At 43.1% G+C, this 8,744-nt stretch overlaps 1 protein-coding gene across 1 annotated transcript in view; it reads right to left on the reverse strand.

Annotated features, from left to right (window-relative positions):
• The window catches only part of LOC136857418 (cytochrome P450 9e2), an 82,083-nt gene extending 80,128 nt beyond the window's left edge, over positions 1-1,955 (reverse strand). The window contains exon 1 of the mRNA XM_067136069.2: positions 1,895-1,955. The gene's annotated coding sequence lies outside the window, so the exon portion shown is untranslated. The remainder of the gene's footprint in view (positions 1-1,894) is intronic.
• Positions 1,956-8,744: the final 6,789 nt, after the last annotated feature.

Consider the following 8,744-nt stretch of genomic DNA (forward strand, 5'->3'; position numbering starts at 1 on the left):
AGTTCTAGACCTCCATGCAGCACGCTTTTGGCAAGGATTTTGGTGGAATGACCCATGAAGATTTCTGTTTGATTGTAGGCACTGAAATTAACTACATTTCTAAGAGGGTGTTTCTATCTTCATACAGTTGCAATCACCATTAACCGTTTCAATTTTTCATTGTTACGACTCTGAAGATGATCTTGGTAGCAAGAGCTAAACCGCTTCAGCCCACAGTAGTTGTAACAACCTAATATCACTTACACCAAGAACAGTGCAGTCATTAATAGTAAATACTGCGACATTATCGCGACATCGCATTGGATACAACGGTGAAATCTCGTCTAAATCCTATACAAACTCTGTATTTGAAGACATCGTTTAATACGACGTCGGTTTTAACAACATATCTTATAAGTATATCGGCTATAACGTCCAAAGTTGTATTTGTTTGTTACTTAATTAGGAATTGCTGACAAGAAGGCAACGCTTATTATTGTAGACTTCCAATCAGGAGATGGTGGGTTCGAGCCCCACTGTCGGCAGTCATGAAGATGGTTTTCCGTGGTTTCCCATTTTCACACCAGGCAAATGCCTGGGCTGTACCTTAATTAAGGCCATGGCCGCTTCCTTTCACTTCCTAGGCCTTTCCTATCCCATCGTCGCCATAAGACATATCTGCGTTGGTGCCACGTAAAGCAAATAGCAACAAAATAATTGTAGACTTCAAATAAGTCTGTCCGCTAAACAGTCAATACAAGCATCGCTGTGAAGATGTCGCAAAATAAAGTGTTTAGTAGCCTACTAAAGAAAAGTCTCACGTAATATGGCGATTAGAAAATGGGGAAACCAATGTCAGCGTCGAGAAGGGATTAGGTGTATGACGCTCAGCGATTTGTACAATTTGGAAGGACAGAGAGAAAGTACAGAGTCTTTTCGAAGAAAATTCTTGAAGAATCAGGCAGGTCACATCATCTGAGCATAAAGTTATTGCAGAATATTCACTAAGATGGTCAAAGCAGGAAAGGGGAAGTAACGTGCCCAACTCTTCAAATGAAAGCCAGTGAAATTCTGCACACTTCTACTCCACTAATACTGTACTGTACGTTTTCTGAAGTTTAAACTTAATTCTATTAACTAACGATATAAGTGTGCATCATAAAACTAACAGATATGATATGTTTAGCACACAAGCAACTCAATGTTGAATATATTCTAGCGATACGAGCTACGAATTTTAGGTAAATACACCAAAGTATGAGAATATATCCTTTGTTTATTCCCAAAATCTACAATCCTCTCGTTATCCGGTCGATTAGAACACGACCGACTTGATGCGTCGCTCTAGCTAGCTGAGGAGTGCAGCGAGGGAGCCAGTCGGCCGTGATTAGAATAGATGCTTGTCTTTTTCTACCACTACGAGGGTTAATATGAGTCAATGCACAGTTATAACTACATTCGGCGTGGTCAGTTTTGAAAAATCTGAAAGCGTCGGAGGGTATTGAACCAAGCAACACATTACAGAAAAAAAATATGTATATACGTTAATTTGGCTAGGATTTGAATCAGAAAGAATTCGAGTAAAGAAAGAAGCGATTTTAGGTGGTTTCTCTGGAACTGCACTTAGGCCAGAAGTGGTTTTCGAAATTTTCTTTTTTAGTTTGATAGAGCTATCCAAGATTCACAACTTGAAACCTTTTCGGGCCCTTCAGCCATTCAACTTTCGGCAAAATCGCGAAAATTGCTTAAATTTATGTGTTTGTAGTGTTTGGGTGGGGGTGGGGAGGGGCTACTTTGTCTGGTAACAAAAGTTTTTAACATTAAAAACGGTTAGCCTATAACAAACGTCGACTGGCGGTCAAGTCGGGGTTATGATAACCGACTTCGGATGTAATCCAAACTGTGATATTCTTACCTTACAAGACTGAACCCAGTCCAGGTGTAAGCTGTGCAGCGGAACGGCTGTCACTACTGTGCACTGGCTCCATACAAACTGACCTTGGTTGCCCGATGACGCAGCACTGTCCTCCATCTGATCGTGATGAGGCTCCTTCGCCCAATGCCTGGGCCGGCGAGAGGGGTGACGGCGGAAGGGGGGCAAAAGGGTCAAATGCCGAAAAATGACGCTTTTTAAATTTGAAATAAATGTAAATGCGAACAAACGTGAACAAATCAAGTTAGAGCGTGTCCCAGTGTGCAGCAGAAAAATATGACGTTAGCGTTGTTCTTATTGTTGTCGTTTGTACCAGTTTTGTACTATATTTTTTCAGTAAATACGAAAGAATTTGTAATTTTGCAACGAAGTTGCACAAAGGTTGGTCCACATATGTACCACAATACTTGGTTCGAAAGATGCACCAAAAATACACCAACATTACAACAAGATGAGATCAAATTTGAACTGCACAGATTATGCACTAAAATAACACCATGGTGACTCCACAAATACACCAACATTACAACAAGATTACATCAAATTTGAACTGCACAGACTATGCATTAAAATAACACCATGGTGACTCCACAAATACACCAACATTACAACAAGATGAGATCAAATTTGAACTGCACAGATTTTGCACTAAAATAACACGATGGTGATTTCACAAATGCACCCAAATCCTTGGTGTAACTTTGGAGCATTTTTGAAGAAAATTGGTTCAACAGTGGTTTCGACAATAAGGAATGTTGAAAAAAAAATGTTTGGTGGTGTATTTTGGCGCGAAATTAGTGCAGAAAGTGTCTGATTAATGCAGTTTATTCTTGGTGTAACAATGCTGTAAAATGCCACTTCTCTTGCACCAACATGTTTAGTGTAAAAGTGGTGTAAAGATCAAATTGTGTAGAGATGAGGTCATCATTGCACTTGTGCAGTATACAAAGGAGAAAACTACTTTAAGCTTGCCAGGTTCTTGAAACTCCGATAAGGACAGGTCATGTCGACTCGACATAAATGACATTTGCTCAAGAAAACACTGTGCTATAATTACACTGTAGGCACAAACGATATTGCAGTATTTTTCTGTTTCCGTTTCCACATAAAATTTTCAAAACCCGTATTTTTCTTCACTTTTAGCCCTTTACAATACTGATGAACGCCTCTGTAGTGTAGTGGTTAGTGTGATTAGCTGCCACCCCCGGAGGTCCGGGTTCGATTCCCGGCTCTGCCACGAAATTTGAAAAGTGGTACGAGGGCTGGAACGGGGTCCACTCAGCCTCGGGAGGTCAACTGAGTAGAGGTGGGTTCTATTCCCACCTCAGCCATCCTGGAAGTGGTTTTCCGTGGTTTCCCACTTCTCCTCCAGGCAAATGCCGGGATGGTAACTCACTTAAGGCCACGGCCGTTTCTTTCCCTCTTCCTTGCCTGTCCCATCCAATCTCCCCATCCCTCTACAAGGCCCCTGTTCAGCATAGCAGGTGAGGCCGCCTGGGCGAGGTACTGGTCATTTTCCCCAGTTGTATCCCCCGACCCAAAGTCTGAAGCTCCAGGACACTGCCCTTGAGGCGGTAGAGGTGGGATCCCTCGCTGAGTCCGAGGGAAAAGCCAACCCTGGAGGGTAAACAGATTAAGATAAGAAGACAATACTGATGAAACTTCCTTAATTAAATCATGGCATTTCTGAAAACTATGACCAAAATAATGTGAGACTTGAATAATTGCTGTCTTTACATTAGACTTCCTGAACATCTATTCTTTTCATTATTCCATTTCTACCTAACAATTAAAAAAACATCACCTTCAACATATGCATTGGAACAAGGTAAACTTAGAACATAAGATAGAAACATTAGTGCATTGTACAGCTCCATTGCTAAATGGTTATCGCGCTAGCCTTTGGTCACAGGGGTCCCAGGTTCGATTCCTGACAGGGTCGGAAATCTTTACCATCATTAGTTAATTTCGCTGGCACGGGGGCTGGGTGTATGTGTCGTCTTTACCATCACTTCATCCTCATCGCGACGCGGAGGTTGCCTACAGGCATTAAATCAAAAGACCTGCACCTGGCGAGGCGTACATCTCCTGGGACATTTCTGGAACTAAAAGCCATACGCCATTTACTTTTATTAGTACATTTGGAGCATCATCTGAATTAAGTTTAGTAAAAATCACCCATTTTGAGTAGACATTACAACTCTGATCACTATCAGTACAGGTATATCACGCAATCCATTGTAATGGAAAAAATATCTTATTAAAAGTTATCCGAATTAGAAGCTGGATAAATTTCAGTAAATTTCATAGAATGAATCATTTCTTCAAAAACAGAAAATTGTAACTACTTTTAGATGTAAGGCCTCTACGAAATGAAAATCCAGAGCCTGTTTCCAGTCATTCGACCGGGTCAGGAATGGAATGAATGAAACCCCCATCTATCGGCGAGGATAGGTATTGTGCCGGCTGCCGAAGTGTGTCGCACTCCTCTGGGGCAATGACTAATGGCTGACATATGAATGATTATATTGGAGAGTGTTGCTGTAAATAAAATGAAATATGACAGGGAAAACCGAAGTGCCTGGAGAGAAACTTGTCTTGCCTCCAATTTGTCCAGGACAAATCTGACATGGAGTGACAGGTATTTGAACTACGGAACCCAGCAGTGAGAGGTCGGCGCGCCGCCGCCTGAGCCACGGAGGCATGTAAAGCCTCTAGTTCCTTAAAAATATTAACATCACTGTTTTTCAGGTTAGATTTCATTTCATTCCTAAGGTTTGGAAGGAGTTGATCTATTAATGTCTTAACTTCCCCAGCGAAAAAAAAAGTATCATCTTTCCTACAAATTAACTTGCACCTCAGTTTTGACGTCATATAGTAATTTTGAACAATGTTAAGTAGTGTAGTGGTTAGTGTGATTGGCTGCCTGGAGGCCCGTGTTCGAAATTTGAAAAGTGGTACGGGGGCTGGGCTAGAACGGGGTTCACTCAGCCTCGGGAGGTCAACTGAGTAGAGGTGGGTTCGATTCCTAGAAGTGGTTTCCCGTTGTTTCCCACTTCTCCTCCAGGCAAATGCCGGGATGGTACCTAACTTACGGCCACGGCCGCTTCCCTCCTTCTTTCTTGCCTATCCCTTCAAAATTTGTGCATGACGGTGTTCTAATCTTAAATTAGTAGTAAGCTCAACCTATAGTACTGTAAGCCGTAGTGTTAAGCACTGGAAATATTTAAGATGCATGTGGATTTAGAATGTTAAATTAGTAGTATTGTCCGCCTCTGTGGTGTAGTGGTTAGCGTGATTAGCTGCCACCCCCGGGGGTCCGGGTTCGATTCCCGGCTCTGCCACGAAATTTGAAAAGTGGTACGAGGGCTGGAACGGGGTCCACTCAGCCTCGGGAGGTCAACTGAGTAGAGGGGGGTTCGATTCCCACCTCAGCCATCCTGGAAGTGGTTTTCCGTGGTTTCCCACTTCTCCTCCAGGCAAATGCCGGGATGGTACCTAACTTAAGGCCACGGCCGCTTCCTTCCCTCTTCCTTGTCTATCCCTTTCAATCTTCCCATCCCCCACCAAGGCCCCTGTTCAGTATAGCAGGTGAGGCCGCCTGGGCGAGGTACTGATCATTCTCCCCAGTTGTATCCCCCGACCCGATGTCTGAAGCTCCAGGACACTGCCCTTGAGGCGGTAGAGGTGGGATCCCTCGCTAAGTCAGAGGGAAAAGCCAACCCTGGACAATAAACAGATTAAGAAGAAGATCAAAGAAGCTAGCAGAGAGATACTACTAGAACGGGGAAAAGTGAAGGGGGCTGAGAAAGTTAAGTACAGTATCTCGGTGAATGTATTGGACCCAACTTATTAGAAAGAGCATTATTGTTGTGAGAGTCAACAAGTTGGAACTGGGCTTATAACAAAAAATGGCTGTCATGCAACCTGAAAGTGAGGCACCGCACATCAGTCATACGACCTGCCGGGCTGAGTGGCTAAGACGGTTAAGGCGCTGTTCTAACCCCAACTTGGCAGATTCGATCCTGGCTCAGACTGGTGGTATTTGAAGGTGCTCAAATACGACAGCCCCGTGTCTGTAGATTTACTGGCACGTGAAAGAACTCCTGCGGGACAAAATTCCGGCACCTCGGCGTCTCCGAAGACCGTAAAAGTAGTTAGTGGGACGTAAAGCACATAACATTATTATTATTAGTCATACGAACGTTGAGTGTCTTTCATTGAACCGAAGAGGTCTGATGGAGAAACTGGAAGTCAGAGATAGAGAAATTCTCAGGAAGATCTTAGGTCCGGTAAAGAAACATGAAGAATTCCAGAGACGGCACAATTCCGAGCTCTACGAACATATAGAGAGACTCTCTGATTGTGTTAGGAAAAGGAGAGCAGCTTTCTACGGCCATATAGAAAGACTGCCTCCCAAACGTCTGACCTGTTCAGCTTCTAGCAGAACAAGATGATTCGTACCACTTGGCTGGCAGAAACTGAGAACGATATTGAAGAACTAGGAATATCAGATCTTCAAGATAGACGGTCTGTACGACATACCCTGAAAGAATTCCATGGATTTCAGGAAAAATCCCGGACGAAAGGTACACCCTGGAGAAATGAAAGAGAGAAAGGAGTTACACCGACAGAAAATACGAGGATACTGGGCAGAGATCAAACCCCAACAGTTGAATAAGCATGGTACAAAGTAGGCCCATTCGAACCAAGAAGAAAAAATAAATATACAGTGGCTCAAAAAAGTATTGGTCTCCCCATAGCCGTGGCATGAACGGAACTGTATGGTACAAATAATGGTGCATATAATGGAATTATACATATGCAGATATGTAAGACAGTCAAATACAGCAGTAGGTTGAACATAGAGCCAAGGAGATTCACGCTGTTTGCAAAAGGACCAATAATACAACGGCGTGCGTCATTACACGCCAAACAAGCATTGGTCTAGTACACAATATCATCGTGACATCGTGCTGTCTGCTGCATCTGGCTCATTGTGTCTGTGCTGACACGTTGGAAAGTAACATTCAGCACTGTTTCCGTGCTCAGCTAGCAATGGGAAGGAAAATAAAAGAAACAACCGTGGAATAAAGGAGGATTGTAGTGCGACTATTTCAGGAAGGTAAATCTTTCAAGAGCATAAGTGAAATTATTGGTAGAGCTGTTACAACTGTTAAAAATATTGTATAAAGGTACAAACTGACAAAGACAATAGAAAATAGACAACGAAGTGGCTGTCCCTCATCAGTGCAAGACGAACGACAAATTGTGCGTAAAGTGGCCCAAAATCCTCAGCTAAGTGCGCCGAAGATAGCAGCTGCATTACAACAAGATGTAGGAGTGCAAGTGTCATCAGAAACCATCCGAAATATGCTACGAGAAAGAGGATATTCGGGCAGAAGAGCCCGTAGAAAGCCGTACATCAGTAAGGCTAAAAGAAAGAAGATACTTGCGTACGTTAAAGAGCACAGAAAGGACAGCTAAGAGGATTGGAAGACAGTCGTTTTTACTGATGAGAGTAAATTTACCCTCTTCAGGTCAGACAGACGAGTGAGTGCGTAGAGGAAGACGAATTCTGAACTTGAAGAGAAGAACCTGACAGCTACTGTGAAACAAAGAGGTGGTTTCCTGATGGTGTGGGGTTGTATGAGTGCGAATGGTGTAGGTGAATTAGCCTTTATTGAAGGAACTGTGGATCACAAAGCATACATTAACATCCTCAAGACACATCTTCCATCAAGTGTACAAAAAATGCGACTCCCAGCAAAGTATACGTTTACGCAAGATAACGACCCCAAACACACAACCCTGAATACGAAGGTATGGCTGTTATATAATACACCGCGTTGCATGGAAACTACACCACAAAGCTCCCGAAATCAACCCCATCCAGAATTAGTGACACTATTTGGAGGAAAACGTGAGAAAACATGCAATATCAAACAAAGATGACCTGAAAGAAGCCTTGTCTGTCTGTTAGGTCATCAGCCCAGAGGCTGGTTGGATCCTCAAATAGCACCACCAAAGGTTATGCAGTTATAAGGAAACCGCAAAAACCAATGGCAGCACCAAAATGAGGCGTACTAGGCAAGACGAGGAGTGAGGTAGTTTGCCATTGCTTTCCTCACTGGGTCAGCAAGTGCTATTGCAGCACGACCGACCCTATGAGCAACACCTTTCATAGCACTCAGATGCACTAGTCGTGCACCACCCATACCCCAGCAGCTTCTATATTGTCACAGTCATGGATGAGACTGGGACTTCGGTGGAAGCTACATTTTACTCTGGCCTGTGCCAAGAGATGGATACAAAAGTACTGTATCCATCAAAAAATGGCAGCAGGCAAGAAAGAAGCCTTACTCACCGAATGGAATAACATACCAGCGAAAACTACGGAAACCTGGTACGATCGATCCCAAATAGGTTAGCTGAGATTATAATGAGGAAAGGAGGACCTACCAAGTACTGAGACGTTCAAAAAGGATCAAAAAATGCGTTATGTTAATTCAGACCAATACTTTTTTGGTGGCGAAAATGATTGTTTCAAGTTATGGTTTTTTAATTATATGGACATGGAATAATTATGTTTTTCTTACAATGTACATGTTACACAATATGCTAGTTGCTTTACGTCGCACCGACACAGATAGGTCTTATGGCGACGATGAGATAGGAAAGGCCTAGGAGTTGGAAGGAAGCGGCCGTGGCCTTAATTAAGGTACAGCCCCAGCATTTGCCTGGTGTGAAAATAGGAAACCACGGAAAACCATTTTCAGGGCTGCCGATAGTGGGATTCGAACCTACTATCTTCCGGATGCAAGCTCACAGC

Source organism: Anabrus simplex, chromosome 1 (assembly GCF_040414725.1).
Source record: "Anabrus simplex isolate iqAnaSimp1 chromosome 1, ASM4041472v1, whole genome shotgun sequence".
Taxonomy (NCBI): Eukaryota; Metazoa; Arthropoda; class Insecta; order Orthoptera; family Tettigoniidae; genus Anabrus; species Anabrus simplex.